The 17,314-nt window shown below is 29.6% G+C and overlaps 1 long non-coding RNA gene across 1 annotated transcript; it reads right to left on the minus strand.

The window, feature by feature from the left end:
- Window positions 1–16,348: 16,348 nt before the first annotated feature.
- Window positions 16,349–17,204, minus strand: LOC145314682 (uncharacterized). Its single transcript, XR_013877844.1, has 2 exons — window positions 17,148–17,204; window positions 16,349–16,723 (listed from the first exon to the last, which is right to left on the minus strand). It is a non-coding gene; the product is annotated as an uncharacterized LOC145314682 (long non-coding RNA).
- Between the last annotated feature and the right edge of the window lie 110 nt (window positions 17,205–17,314).

The following is a 17,314-nucleotide window of genomic DNA, read 5'->3' on the forward strand; positions in this document are numbered from 1 at the left end:
ATCAGAAATTGGTCACAAAAACGAACATTTTAAGACTTGATTATAAAAATGCTTTGTTTTTAACATTGAACCTATGTAAAATTGTTTTTTTTTTTTAAATAGAATAAACGGACTTTCTGGTGATGTTTATAGAGTTGATACGCTTTCTGAATTTAACCTTACTGTTACAGGAATCATCATGCCAATTTTAAAAGCGATAGACTAATGTAAAATGCCTCAACTAACGATAAGGACTATCTATTTCGAACTATACTACCCTAAATGTAGATAATGTAGATAAGCTACTCAACAAACCTAAATTTGACTTTTTGTCCGTCAGATTATATTTTTGGTTGTCATTTCTTTTATTTTCATCTACAGTTAACAAAATCGACTATTACTGTAATTACTGTAATTATTACTGTAATATTACTGTATTAGCTGTTTTTAGCTTGTTATTGCTGCGCTACCTATGGACATTGTCCTATATCCATTGAGATATATAAGTTGGAAAGAATTTTAGTGTTAGAGTGAGATTTGAAATCTGCATCAAATTTTAAGGATTTTTTTTTATAAAATTCGTTTTTTATATTATTCTTTATCTGAAAGCGGAAATACAATTTTAGTTACTTAATTTTGACATCTGTGATTGGTGGATTGGAAACTATCTGTGCTCTGATTGGAGAAGCTTAAGTGTCGTGCATCATTCAACCAATTAAAGCGCAGGTAGTTTTTAATCCACCTATCAAGGATGTCAAAATTAATGTACTTAAATTGTATTTCCGCTTTTAGATAAAGAATCCTTAAAACTTTATGCAGATTTCAAATCTCACTCTAACACTAAAATTCTTTCCAACTTATATATCTTAATATCCATTATAGAATTCCCCAAAATTAATAAAGCTAAAATTTGTATTTGTGATTATCTATCTGTAACTGTAGTGTATAATGATGACATCCATATAGAAGATTCATTATCAATCCTAGTTTTAGTAGCGGAGCTTCTTTAAAACTAGGGTCTTTCCTAGTAACTTTTAAGAGAGAAGTCCTCCCACTAAATTGTAAATATTGTCAATTTGTTTTCCGTCCTTTATTTATTCTAACGACTACACTACTAGCACTTTTAGTTTTATTTTTAGAAGCTATTTGAGTAACCCTCCCTCAAATTATTTTGTAAAGCTTCATTTTAAAGGAGAACCATATCGGTCAAATAGTTAGCAAGAACCTACAATTCAGACACACAGACAGATATACATCTTGTTACTGTTACATAAGGATAATGATATATATGTATAATTTGTATAAAGATTATATCATCATTAGACAGGCGCAGATTACAGGGAGGGAGGGGCCATTAAGTTGTTTATTACACTAGTTTTATTCGTTGGTTCATTGAGGACTATGAAATTGAAATTTTATTGGTTGGTTCATTAAGTTGAGTGTCCAAAAGTTTCAACCACAAATTGTAATCTACTGAGAAGTAATTTTGTGTATCATCATTGGGGATGAACATCAATTTATCAACTAATGTCTTATCCTTTAGATCCCTGCGTAGATTATCTTTCTTCCCATGTATGTTAATTATCCCTGGTTTCATAGGGATCTAAAGGGATAAGACATCAACTAATAAATTGATGTACATCCCCAATAATAATACAAAAAATTACAGCTTCGATTTGTGGTTGAAACGTTTGAAAACTCAACTTAAAGAACTAACCAATCAAAATTCAAAATGTCCCCTCCCTACCTGCTGATTTCATTACTATTACAGAAGCGTGCAAAAGGGGGGTTTATCCACCCCCCTAGAAGTCCCTGAAACAATCCCCTAAACAGCCTTGGGGGGTATTTAGTTAAAAAAGGTACCCCCTTAAAGTTTTGGAGAATGTAAAACAAAATTATGATATTATCATGAAGAGAGGGGAAAATGGATTCATACATACATATATTACACTTTTTCGAGGGATAAATCGTAATCATAGATTATATTTTTGTTCTTATAAAAATAATTTCACCCTCCTAACAGTTATATATCTTCTTTCTTTTTGTGTATGTGGTTTATGTTTGTGTGAATGTATGGTATGTGTGTTTGTGTATTCCTAAGAAAACTGCATCAATGGATTATAAATGACAAAACTTAAAAGTTTTACATGTTTATACATTGTTGCCAAAAAAGCATACCAATATTTTTTATAAACATAGCTACTTTAAGCATACTGATTCGAGTGAATGCAAGTGAATTTTGACACTTAAAAAGTGACAACAAGAAACTTTTTTTTCAATGCTAATAAGTAGCAAAGTCATATGTTGAATTATGTAAACACCAAAAGTTTGAATCGCCAGAAAAAAAGTAACGCCCCCATTTAAATTGTGTGCAAATTCCAAAACTTGGAACCAGGTAGGGTTGCCAAGCTTAAAGGATTTTTTTTAATGATTTTAAATATTTTTGATATAGTCTTAAGACTGACACAAAGTACCTTGCTGAGCATACAAACCCTCCCAAATTGGAAATAGATTGAAAACAAAGTGGGTATTTTTTTCGTTTTCTTGTTAATAGGAAAAAAGTATCCCACACAGAGGTTATCCGTGCTCAACAGGTTCATTGTGTGAAATTGTCTTTAGATTACTTAAACATAATATGTTTCAACTCTACTCAATAAAATCATAAAAAGTAGCATGCACGACATATGAATGGCCGTTTTGAGATCTTTATTTTAAATAAAAAAAATTCCACCCCCATCTTCAATTAAAAAATACAGGAAGGGGGCGTTTCTGAGCTCACTAGGCACTTTGAATGAAATCACCAACTTATTGAAGTAAAACTATATTGGCTTTGCTAAAATTTCTACATTTTTTTCTCTTATTTTAGCAACCCTGATTACAAGAGTCATTAACCTTTCTGCTAAATTTTTAATTTCATCTGCATTATAAAATTAAATTTTTATATGGAGAACTAAAATATACTTTTCATTAGGTAAGTGCTATTAAATTTTAGAAGTTATTTATGAAACAATCTATCTATCTATCTAACCATTGATATATCTATCTAATCATCTATATATCTGTGTATATTACCTATATTACCTTATTGCCTCATAAGAGTAGGATTCTCCTTCGATTTCAAGTAATCATCTAACGCCCCCTTATTAGGTTAAGTAACACCAAATCTTTGATGGCATGACCTTTGTCTGTAAGTTCTAAATGTTCATAGTAATGTATTGCGCCTGATTACGACAAAGGCCTTTCTCTTACTATTAGTGTTACATGACAGGCATAGTAGAAATAGGTATTATTTTAAAGTCTCTAGTATGATGCGGTGTGGTTCAATCACGAACCTAACACCTCTCCAACCATCTGTCCATCCATCTATCTATCCATCTGTCTATCTATCTATCTATCTGCTCAGAATAATATATTAGTCTGTATGTTATTGTACACTTGGGAATACTAGAGATGCACAAATTTATTATTATAACATCTACCTATCTGTCCATCCATCCATCCATCTACATATGTATTTATCTATCTATGTATCTATATATCCATATCTATCCATCTATCTGCCCTGAATGATATTTTAGTCTGTATGTTATTATACACTTGGGAATACTAGAGATGCACAATTTTATTATTATAACAGCTACCTATCTGTCTATCTATCTATCTATCCATCCATCTATGTATCTATATATCTACTCAGAATGATATATTAGTCTGAATGTTATTGTACACTTGGGAATACTAGAAATGCACACTTTTATAATTTTAACATCTACCCATCTGTTTATCTATCTATGTATCTTTCTATCCATCTATCTATATATCTATCTACTCAGAATGATATATTAGTCTGTATGTTATTATACACTTAGGAATACTAGAGATGCACAATTTTATTATTATAACATCTACCTATCTGTACATCTATCTATCTATCTATCTATCTATCCATCTATGTATCTAACTATCTATCTACTCAGAATGATATATTAGTCTGTATGTTATTATACACTTAGGAATACTAGAGATGCACAATTTTATTATTATAACATCTACCTATCTGTACATCTATCTATGTATTTATCTATCCATCTATCTATATATCTATCTACTCAGAATGATATATTAGTCTGTATGTTATTACAATTGGGAATACTAAAGATGCACAATTTTATTATTATAACATCTACCTATCTGTACATCTATCTATCTATTTATCTATCTATCTATCTATCTATCTATCTACTCAGAATGATATATTAGTCTGTATGTTATTATACACTTAGGAATACTAGAGATGCACAATTTTATTATTATAACATCTACCTATCTGTACATCTATCTATGTATTTATCTATCCATCTATCTATATATCTATCTACTCAGAATGATATATTAGTCTGTATGTTATTACAATTGGGAATACTAAAGATGCACAATTTTATTATTATAACATCTACCTATCTGTACATCTATCTATCTATCTATCTATCTATCTATCTATCTACTCAGAATGATATATTAGTCTGTATGTTATTATACACTTAGGAATACTAGAGATGCACAATTTTATTATTATAACATCTACCTATCTGTACATCTATCTATGTATTTATCTATCCATCTATCTATATATCTATCTACTCAGAATGATATATTAGTCTGTATGTTATTACAATTGGGAATACTAAAGATGCACAATTTTATTATTATAACATCTACCTATCTGTACATCTATCTATCTATCTATCTATCTATCTATCTATCTACTCAGAATGATATATTAGTCTGTATGTTATTATACACTTAGGAATACTAGAGATGCACAATTTTATTATTATAACATCTACCTATCTGTACATCTATCTATGTATTTATCTATCCATCTATCTATATATCTATCTACTCAGAATGATATATTAGTCTGTATGTTATTACAATTGGGAATACTAAAGATGCACAATTTTATTATTATAACATCTACCTATCTGTACATCTATCTATCTATCTATCTATCTATCTATCTATCTATCTATCTACTCAGAATGATATATTAGTCTGTATGTTATTATACACTTAGGAATACTAGAGATGCACAATTTTATTATTATAACATCTACCTATCTGTACATCTATCTATGTATTTATCTATCCATCTATCTATATATCTATCTACTCAGAATGATATATTAGTCTGTATGTTATTACAATTGGGAATACTAAAGATGCACAATTTTATTATTATAACATCTACCTATCTGTACATCTATCTATCTATCTATCTATCTATCTATCTATCTATCTATCTACTCAGAATGATATATTAGTCTGTATGTTATTATACACTTAGGAATACTAGAGATGCACAATTTTATTATTATAACATCTACCTATCTGTACATCTATCTATGTATTTATCTATCCATCTATCTATATATCTATCTACTCAGAATGATATATTAGTCTGTATGTTATTACAATTGGGAATACTAAAGATGCACAATTTTATTATTATAACATCTACCTATCTGTACATCTATCTATCTATCTATCTATCTATCTATCTATCTATCTATCTATCTACTCAGAATGATATATTAGTCTGTATGTTATTATACACTTAGGAATACTAGAGATGCACAATTTTATTATTATAACATCTACCTATCTGTACATCTATCTATGTATTTATCTATCCATCTATCTATATATCTATCTACTCAGAATGATATATTAGTCTGTATGTTATTACAATTGGGAATACTAAAGATGCACAATTTTATTATTATAACATCTAACTATCTGTACATCTATCTATCTATCTATCTATCTATCTATCTATCTATCTATCTATCTACTCAGAATGATATATTAGTCTGTATGTTATTATACACTTAGGAATACTAGAGATGCACAATTTTATTATTATAACATCTACCTATCTGTACATCTATCTATGTATTTATCTATCCATCTATCTATATATCTATCTACTCAGAATGATATATTAGTCTGTATGTTATTATACACTTAGGAATACTAGAGATGCACAATTTTATTATTATAACATCTACCTATCTGTACATCTATCTATGTATTTATCTATCCATCTATCTATATATCTATCTACTCAGAATGATATATTAGTCTGTATGTTATTATACACTTAGGAATACTAGAGATGCACAATTTTATTATTATAACATCTACCTATCTGTACATCTATCTATGTATTTATCTATCCATCTATCTATATATCTATCTACTCAGAATGATATATTAGTCTGTATGTTATTACAATTGGGAATACTAAAGATGCACAATTTTATTATTATAACATCTACCCATCTATCTATTCTTACATCTATCAATCTATCTATGCATAAAGAATTTCTATTACAATATCTATTCATCCATTCATTCCTTGAGGCTACTTAGGGTGTAGCCGCCAGTAACATATAACATAATACACTATATAATCAAAACTTATACATCTCTTTTTTCTACAGACTTCTAAAGCATTAATTCAGCTACAAGAACCACATCAAATTTATCTTAAATTTAAAAATCCACTTTTTAAATTTAGACTTTTCATTAATTAGTTGGGTCGACCAGAATTGGTTAAAACTTAATTCCTATTCCTAAAGGCTGCGGCTTAATACAAAGTTGAGGTTTGATGAACTGCAGCTGCGAGTCGAGCTCAATCAATATATAATGATTTGAACAATTAATGTTTAAGTATAGATGTATAATCCAGAAAAATACCTCTCCCAAGTAGCAGAGATCCTTCTTTTCTGCTATTAAACTGCTTTTTGTTCTATTGTAGGGACTTGGCTGTATTATTTCAAAGACCCAATACAGAATCGAGATCGGGTCCCCGCCTTGTAGGCAGAGTAAGGTATAGCTTATTCCCCCTCTATTCTTTTACTTTAACAGCAATAAGGAAGTTAAAACTAATCTATCCAGAAACATTTTAATCTTACATTATAGATAAAATAGAAATTTGATAAAAAGTGCATTGACCACATAAAATAGAAAAGGAATTAGTTCTTTTAATCAATTTATAGACCTAATTTATCTTTGCAAATTTGGGAAACTTGAATTTTATTTATTATATATATTTTTCTTTCATTTTTGAAGAAAGTTTTTTGATTATAACAAAATGTCAAAATAAATTGCTTTAAGGAACGCATCATCCATTGGTAGCAAATCAGAAGACAAACGGACAATATGCAAAAATTATTGTATTTATAATACAGATTTTTTTAACATAAAAACGAATTTGAAAAAAATATTTACATTTTGAATAAACAATTATTTTCTGATTTAAGCAAATTTTAACAGTCTAAAAATTCACCATATTAAAAGAAACTGACACTGGAAAAAAGTTTAAATAGTTTTCTTTAGATGTCGAATTGTTATAATTTGAGTTGTAATGTTTCAAACTTTTAGTGTCTATACTTTTGAACCAATATTCTTTTTTATTATCATCACTAAGGATTTCTCGTTCATTTTCCTATCCCTTAAGATCCCTGATTGGTAGGCTTATATTAACTCGTATTACTATTGTAAACCCATGTACTTCGGGGCAAAAGGATTTACATATTAAACACATTAGGACACTGTAAAAAATACATTTTAAATAACAAAAAGTTAAAGTTAATTTTTTTTTATTTCTCAGCTGCTTTCAGAGTTAGTTAAAAAATGTGAAAAAAAATTTCGGGGGGGGGGGGATTTTCATTTTTGTGTACACTGTACAACCACCCAAGAAAAAAGCTTAAAAACACCGCAGGACCAGTATTGACTTTCCCTGAAGAGTAGAATCCAATTGGTTTTTGCGGTAACCGAGGTCTTCAGACGGACGGAGGGACTGACATGTTTGTCTGTTTGTTTGTAACGAAGGATCTCGCTAACCGCTGAACTGATCCTTTTCTCCTTAAAAAGGTAGCTTCTCATAGGTCCCGGAAAGTTTTATAACTATTTTCTTGGGGGGTGGGACACCCCTAACCCCCCAAAAAATGAAAAATACCCCCCCAAAAAAAAGTTTTTTTAAAAATTTTCTTTAAAATCTAAAACACAAAAAATTAGTTTGATAAAACCTCTTGGGGCAAAGCCCCTAGAGGCTATGGGCGAAGCTGCTAGTATATATAAAAGTAACAGGTTGTCTGTGTGTCTATTAAATGTCTATATGTCTCACAGTACCCAAGAAGTTTCAAACTATTTTTAGGGAGAGTTTCACCACGTATTAATCCCCAAGATTAATACGAACTTCAAAATATTTTTTTTTCAATACTTTTTAAAACCAAAATTGAAAGTGGAGGGGGTCGACTTCCCCACCTCAAGAATTTATTTTAGCCAAAAGTATTTAAAAATAAATAACTCAAAAAGTTTTAAAATCTGTACTTCAATCAGAAGGGAAGAAATTCTTCATTTTTGTGAATATATTTTTCTGAGTGTAGTGTGAAACTGACATGTTAATCCTCGGATTAAATATTAAGTACATCTCTAATACATTAAGATTTTTATAAAATCATAATGGGATGTATAAACTTTTATTTATAAAGTTATAATTCTTAAAGTTTGTAAACTTTAATATTTGCTTTGTAGAATTTCTAAAACTTTAGTTATTTTTTAATAACCATAAATAGATAACAATTAATAACTGATCAAATCATCTTGCTAACCGTTGAAACGATATGGTTTTCTCTTACAAAGTATGTTCTTATGGGTCCTGGGTAGGTTTATACCTATTTGGGTTTAGTGCACCACCACCCTCCCAAGAGAATTCGCCATTAGAAAAAATTACCCCTCCAATTTTTTGTTTTTCTTTTTAAAAACAAATTTTATCGTGAGAGGATGGTCTTCTCCCCCCCTCCACTTTTAATTGCCCCTAGAGGCCTCAAGGGGGCGTAGCCGCTAGCACACACATAAAAGAAAGGAATGTGGAAATTACAACAATGATTTTCATTTTGTACAACACAAATATCAAGTAATGGAAAATAGAAGCCTTAGAATAATGTAAATTTTAGAAATTAAGAATGCCTGTGTGGCCTGTACAATTACCTGCAGAGCCTTAACCCTACGGATTACCCAGTTCCCAATATATCCTAAACCTGACCTAAGATAATGAAAAAAAAACAGACAAAAAACTACCTCGCCCCTAATTTTATTTTACTTCAAAAAAAGGAGAGGGGTTTTCTGTGATCAACAGGGCACCTTGAGGAAAAACACCAAAGAAATACGCAAAAAAACAAATTTTAATTAAAAATACATTCCTGTACAAAGAGGTAAAATGTGTGTGTGTGTTATTAAGATCTCACAAATTGCCAAAGGATTCTTCTTTTTCAGAGAAGGTGGATATTTTTGCTAAAATATAGATGCTAATAATTTTTAGACAATATCTTTGACTGTATCAAAACAATTAACATTTTATTTTAACTTTTTTGTTGTTGTTGCCGTTTATTAAATCATAAAGGTCATAAGTTAAAAATTCTCACAGTTTTCAATGAATACTAAGTTGTATATATGTTTATAACAAGTTCAACACAGACAATAAAAGTCAAATATAGAATTTAATAGTCACAATATAAACTTAAATACAAATGTTAATACACAATTTAATTCTTATAACATGTAAAACAAACCCATTTTAATTTTGAATTTTTCCGATTTACCTTGCACGGATGGAAAGACTAATTCCAAAAATAGCTTTAAACCTTCCCTGAAACTATGTGAAGCAAATATTAAAGGAGAACCATATCAGTTCAGCGGTTAGCATGTTCTTTTGTTTTACAGCGAGAAATGTAAAACAAACTTATTGTAATAGTCAATGTTAAATTTTTTTTAGGGGGTTGGGGAGTGTTATTTTTTTCTTGTGAGTTTGGAAACAACTTCCCTTAAAATATTTTGAGCCATTCCCTGAAGCTATTTTATATTAATATAAAAACATCCTATTACTTTTATAAAAAAATATACATATATTCTAAAATTATTACACAATTAAATTCTTAAAACATGTTCAAAAAACTCATTGTGATGTTTATTTAGATTTGCGTACATTTTAGCGACTAATCCGTTAGAGGGTCCTAATTCACATGAGGGGAAATGTAACTCCACTTCAGATTTTAGTTTTAGAAAGAAAAAGTAAAAAAATCCAGGGGCGATTGTTCGTTGGAGGATTGAGGCATCTTACCTTAAAGCAAGTTAAAACCTTACATGGACCCAGCCTCTACCAATAACGAAATTAATTCGGAAAAAAATCACGAAACCTATTTTTGTTTTTCAGCTGTCGTTTCATTGTAAATAAGACCTTATCAGTTCAGTAGTTAGTGTAATCTTTTGCTACACATAGAAAGAAATAAAAATACACAGACAGACTAAAAATTACTACTTTGGAACTATGTATAGCAAAAAAATAAAAAAAGATAATTTACAACTATTCTATTTCATATAAACCTAAATAGAACGAAAGTTATACAACAGAAATTATATAATTCCCTTTTGTTTGTGGTATTTAAATGTCAAATAAAAACTAAAACTTTAACTCTAAAATTTACAAGTTTATATTTAAATTTTAACTACAATATAAATAGATAGCTAAATGAATTTAGAAAAGAATATTTATACATAAACTAGATTTTTAGTTTTAACAAGGTTCACAACATTTATAAGTAGCGAAGCTCAGAAATGGATAATATGCAAGAACGTCCAAGCTTTTTTTTGTAAGGTTGGGGAAGGGGTTGTAGTAAGTCTATTTATAAACAATCTTTCCTTTATTGAAGGAATGCTAGATATATGGACAAAGTAAGTTATATATCATTAGCTTGAATTTTTAGAAGTATCCTGTTATATAAAGAAGTAAGCTTTTTTCTCTGTAGCGAAGGATATCGCTAACTGCTGAACAGATATGGTTCTCTGTTACAGTGAGGCTTCTTAAAGGTACTGAGATGGTTTTATGTCATAATTTTATAATGTAAATTTAATATATTTTTCTATATAAGTCTTGGTATGGTTTTAGGCTATTACTGCCCTTCCATATCTCTTTGAAAATAGAGCCCATAGATACTAGGGGCGCTCCGCTAGTATCTCTAAAAGCACAAAACAAAGTGAGTATTAAATATTTGAAACTAGCAGAATTATGGTAAAATGTTAAATAGAATATAATTTGTTGTTTTGGTTTTGTAGTGTATAAAATATTAAAGTGGAGAGAATTAGCCCAACCAAGCATAAGCAATACAGATATTAGATATAGATATATATCAAGAGAGGGACTGGTACCCAAAGTTTTATAGTGTATAAAATATTAAAGTGAAGAGAATTAGCCCAACCAAGCATAAGCAATACAAATATTAGATATAGATATATATCAAGAGAGGGACTGGTACCCAAAGTTTTATAGTGTATAAAATATTAAAGTGAAGAGAATTAGCCCAACCAAGCATAAGAAATACAAGTATTAGATATAGATATATATCAAGAGAGGGACTGGTACCCAAAGTTTTGTAGTGTATAAAATATTAAAGTGGAAAGAATTAGACCAACCAAGCATAAGCAATACAAATATTAGATATAGATATATATCAAGAGAGGGACTGGTACCCAAAGTTTTGAAATGTATAAAATATTAAAGTGGAGAGAATTAGCCCAACCAAGCATAAGCAATACAAATATTAGATATAGATATATAAAGAGAGGGACTGGTACACAAAGTTTTGTAGTGTATAAAATATTAAACTGAAGAGAATTAGCTCAACCAAGCATAAGCAATACAAATAGCAAAAATAGATGCATCAAGAGAGGTAAAATACACTGGTACTCAAAGTTTTAAAAACCACGTCTTTGTTGGCTTAAAAACTTTTTTGTTGGGTACTTTTATTGAATTCTTATTGATTGGTTCCAAACTATCTATGTCCATAAGTTCCAATTAATTATTCTAATCAACAAAGGGGGTAATTTAAATATTATCATTGAATTAGAGACTAAACACGTGTTTTTATACTAAAATTTCGAGTATATCACCATAAGTTTAAGACCATATTATTATGTCTATAATATGTCATCTATGACCACTTTTATTTACTTATGATTTATGCATAGTCGACATAAGGCATTGACCTATTTCCTGTTTTAATTGGACAAAGTATAACTAGCTCTCTAATCTAAACCCTGTATTTTGTTCAGACCTCATTTTCATAATTTAGAATGATAAGAAATTCAGAGAATTGAAAACAAAATTTTAAGCCAACTAACTAACTATACACACGTTATTTTAATATTTTCTTTTAGCCAAAATATGGGTTTGTATGAATTAAAAGAGTTATTTAGTGTTAACCATTTATTTTAGGTTACAGTCTTGGTTAAGGCATTCAGTTTTTTTGCCTACAAAAAACCGTAATACATATAGCACCAAAAAAAAACCTTCACACAAATGTTAAAGATTGTCATTACAGCCGTTTTAGGGTAACATCTAGCATTATTTTTCCTTTGTACTTGCGTAGTTTCTTGTGCTACTGGGCATCTGTCACACTGATTAAAAGTGAAGCTTTTCTATAATTAAGATTTGACGTACTTCCGTACGTCTCGAATATTTTTACCATCAATTCAGGCATAATAGAATTGTCCTATCTAGCTCAAACTTTGTATGATGATTCCTGAAACAGTTGGATGGGATTTAGAAAGCGCAGTAAATCTATAATCGTTATCAGAAAGTCAGTACGACCATTTGAAGCGTGGTGTAATTATCCTGTAACTATGATTCTTAGGATAACAAGGTAAAATATTTCAAGCGAAGCACCATAAAATCAAGTCCTAAAATCGTAAGTAAGTCCTTAAACAGTATTCTGTATTTTGCAACAAAAATTATATGCAATTTTGTTAGACTCTAGTGTTATTATTCGCTTGTTTAACCCTCTGATTTTAGAGCTTCAATTTTGTTGATGTTGGCATCTTGTTCTCTAAAAAATAAAGTGAAGCCTGTGAGTAACATAACATTGAAGAACATAAATATATTGCCAAGTAAGTACACTACATAATAGAATGTTTCAATTAAAAAAAAAAACATTTTCAAATAAATTTCTTTATTTTATTTATTTCCTAAGGTTACTTTGGAGATGTAGCCTAAAATAATATTAAGAAAATTTGCCATTGTAGATTTTATAAAATATTGATGGAAAAAAATGGACGCTTTTACTTTGTATAATCCTATCCTGGTCTAACTTTATCCTGCCTTTAATTTCTAGCTAACTTATGATAAAATAATTTTTAACTTACGGGGGTAGAACAGGGTCGTTCAAGAAGGGAGGGTTGAGAGGAGTATACCCTCCCCTAAAGAAATTTTACCCCTATAATTTTACGAAGTACATAAGATTACCCGCCCCAAAATTTTCAAACCTCTTATTCCAAGCTAAAAAAAACTTGGACACTTTTGGAGTTGTATAATTTACAGTACAATGTACCTCTTATTTTTTTACACGTAGTACAAATATACCATTCCTAAAGAATATGAAACCCTCTACAATACATGTATGTATGATTTATGTATGCTTTTATCCCCCAGAAAATGCAACCGTTTTCCCGTTGGAGAGCTCCATTAATTTTAACATATGTATTCACTAGCTCTATACTTTTTACAAGAGTTGTTGTATACAATTTTTGTAGCAGAAGAAATTTCAGATTTATTTAGATTTTTATCAGCATAAAAGGGGAGAGAATTTTTTGGGGAAGAGGGTTAAAAAGGCTTAGACGTCCTTGATTATAAGGTTGTTATAAATAAAATGTATGTTTTTGTTAGTTGTTTTTGAAAATGTTAAGTTTTTTCTCGTTACAATTATGTCGGGATAAATTCCGTTTATTATCTTAAAGGAATACTATCGGCTACGCCCCTATAAAATAAAATTAGTACCCCAAAAAATACCTAGACCTGTGAGAACCATATCGGTTCAGCAGTTAGCGAGATCCTTCAGTACAGACAGACATCCTGTTACTTTTCTGATAACTAAATTATTCTTTTAAGGAAGGGGGGGGGGGGTTTAAAACTTTCTTGCATGTTAATTAAGCAATTTAATGTCCATGATTTATATGAAACTTTAAAAGAAAGGAAAACCTTATTTTTTTTATAAATTGGATGAAGGATCTGGGATCTTTAGGGATAAGATAAAACAAATTAATTGACTTACGTACCTAATTATTTCTCCTGTATATCAAAATCAATTATAAAAATGTTATTTAAAAAGTAGTTTTTAAACAAACAAATAGGAGGGCTTGTTTATTAAACTTTGGATACCAATTTAATTATCCCTTTACAGAATAGATTTAAGAGGAAAAAATATAGGAAAGGTGTTTCATATTATTCAAAAAGTGAAGCAACTGGGATATTGGTACTAAATTCAACATTAAAGACATATGGAAGGAAAAAGTGAACTAACTAGGATATTGGTACTAAATTCAACATTAAAGACATATGGAAGGAAAAAGTGAACCAACTGGGATAATGGTACTAAATTCAACATAAAAGACTTATGATAGGAAAAAGTGAACCAACTGGGATAATGGTACTAAATTTAACCTAAAATACATATGGTAGGAAAAAGTGAACTAACTGGGATATTGGTACTAAATTCAACATAAAAGACATATGGAAGGAAAAAGTGAACCAACTGGGATAATGGTACTAAATTCAACATAAAATACATATGGTAGGAAAAAGTGAACTAACTGGGATATTGGTACTAAATTCAACATAAAATACATATGGAAGGAAAAAGTGAACCAACTGGGATATTGGTACTAAATTCAACATAAAAGACATATGGAAGGAAAAAGTGAACCAACTGGGATAATGGTACTAAATTCAACATAAAAGACTTATGATAGGAAAAAGTGAACCAACTGGGATAATGGTACTAAATTCAACATAAAATACATATGGAAGGAAAAAGTGAACCAACTGGGATATTGGTACTAAATTCAACATAAAAGACATATGGTAGGAAAAAGTGAACCAGCTAGGATAATGGTACTAAATTCAACATAAAATACATATGGTAGGAAAAAGTGAAGCAACTAGGATAATGGTACTAAATTCAACATAAAATACATATGGTAGGAAAAAGTGAACTAACTGGGATATTGGTACTAAATTCAACATAAAATACATATGGTAGGAAAAAGTGAAGCAACTGAGATATTTGTACTAAATTCAACATAAAATACATATGGTAGGAAAAAGTGAACCAACTGGGATATTGGTACTAAATTCAACATAAAATACATATGGTAGGAAAAAGTGAACTAACTGGGATATTGGTACTAAATTCAACATAAAAGACATATGGAAGGAAAAAGTTAACCAGCTAGGATATTGGTACTAAATTCAACATAAAATACATATGGTAGGAAAAAGTGAACCAACTGGGATATTGGTACTAAATTCAACATAAAAAACATATGAAAGGAAAAATTAAACCAACTGGGATATTGGTACTAAATTCAACATAACAGACATATGGTAGGAAAAAGAAAATGCAAAAACAACATCTTATGCCAGCTATGCATTTGGCAGATGACAAGGTTTTAAAAATTTTTGTCAAAACTTTTTCTTTTCTCAATTTTTCATGCTTTTCTTTAATATTATGTTTGAAAAGAATTTACAAATTTACAAACGAAAACTAAATAATTTTAAATTAAAATCTTTGATAAAGGAAACATGATTTGTAATTTGCTCACTTGTGCCTTATAGTTGTAAGAATCTACACGAAAAAAGAATAAAAGGCATTAATAAACTCATTCTAATATCTATACTAAAGTATTAGGATATCTATGTGTCTTTGAGTCTGTCTGTATTAAAGGATTTTACTAACCGATGAAGCGATATAGTTCTTCTTTACAATGTAGCTTTTCATTTGTCCTGGGAAGGTTTATAACAATTTTGGAGTAGGCTACTACCACCCACCCAAGATAAATAGTCCCTGGAAAAAATGAACCAAATGGGATGGGGGTTGACTTCCCTAAACATAAGTGTCACAAGAGGCCTCTAGGGGCGTAGCCGATAGTATAATAATAGTACTAATAGTACATCATACTCATAATTATAATGAAGGTAGAATGCAATCTATTCAGAGATCTTCAAAGACAAAATGCATGGCAAATTTTCCTTTCATGTTGGTAATGAAAGCACTATACAATATACATGTATGTAGAATAGATAGATATATAATGAGCCCTTATTCCCATAATTAGAAGATAGATAGATAGCCCTAATGTTTAATGATTACCATAGCAAATTTTCTTTTCAATAAAGCCACTTAAGTCCCCTCTGCTAGCAGGATAATTGGTGTTCTATCAAAACAGAAAAAATCAGGTAAAAACTAAAATATCCATTAGCAATTTTATTATCCAAAAAAAGAATTATCAAAACTTATTCTGAACAATTTAAGAGAAATACAACAAATGTGAAAATTAAAATTAGTTATAAAAAACAAGGAAAACTAATGCCCATAAGAAGTGTAGCATCAACAAGGTCAAAAAGATAATCTAAAAATCTTAATACAAGTTATAAAATGTTTTTTTTAACAATGTCAATAATAGTCAAATATTGAATCAAGACTTTTAATAAATTATAATTAGTAATAAAGCTACACTCCTTAAAGGTTTTAAGATAGTATCTTAAACACAATTGATCTCATACTTGCAGAATACTTTGTACCATTCCAGCTTTGTCAACTGTGACAGTCCAGTCTCCAGCATTATCCTGATTATTAAAATGTGTTCAATAATGTAAATATCTTACTTTATCCCTTAATAGTAGTTTTAGAAAATAAATATAAAAGTTATATAATCCTAATAGCTAATTTCATAGTTAGGGGCAAAACTCTCTATCCCTATAATTTTTTATCATATGTTATTTAAAACATATTGGGGGGGGGGGGGGGGTGTTCCTACGCTTTACACCTCTGGTGTCCTCCCCCACGTATTTTCAATTTCTTTCAAAAAAAGGGAAGGAGAGTTTCTTTTCTCGGGAAGGTACTTTGAGGGAAACAACCACTTTACTTTTAATTAAGTCTATTGATAACTTGTTTGAATAAAAAACCTATTAGCTTCAATTTTATATATAGGTACTTAAAATTTTACTTTCAAACATGCATATTTCAAAAAGATCTATTTTTAAAACTTACCTAATGATTTCAGTACATGTTTCTGTATTATGAGATAAAAAGGTGCATACATTCTATATAAATGTCATATTTCCACAGTTAAAAAAAATAATCACAAAACAAAGTTTCTGATAATAAAATTCAATTAGCCACAGTAGTTGCTGATAACCTTAACACCTTTAGATGAC

The sequence above is a fragment of the Acartia tonsa genome, chromosome 3 (assembly GCF_053477335.1).
Source record: "Acartia tonsa isolate MP-2025a chromosome 3, ASM5347733v1, whole genome shotgun sequence".
Taxonomy (NCBI): domain Eukaryota; kingdom Metazoa; phylum Arthropoda; class Copepoda; order Calanoida; family Acartiidae; genus Acartia; species Acartia tonsa.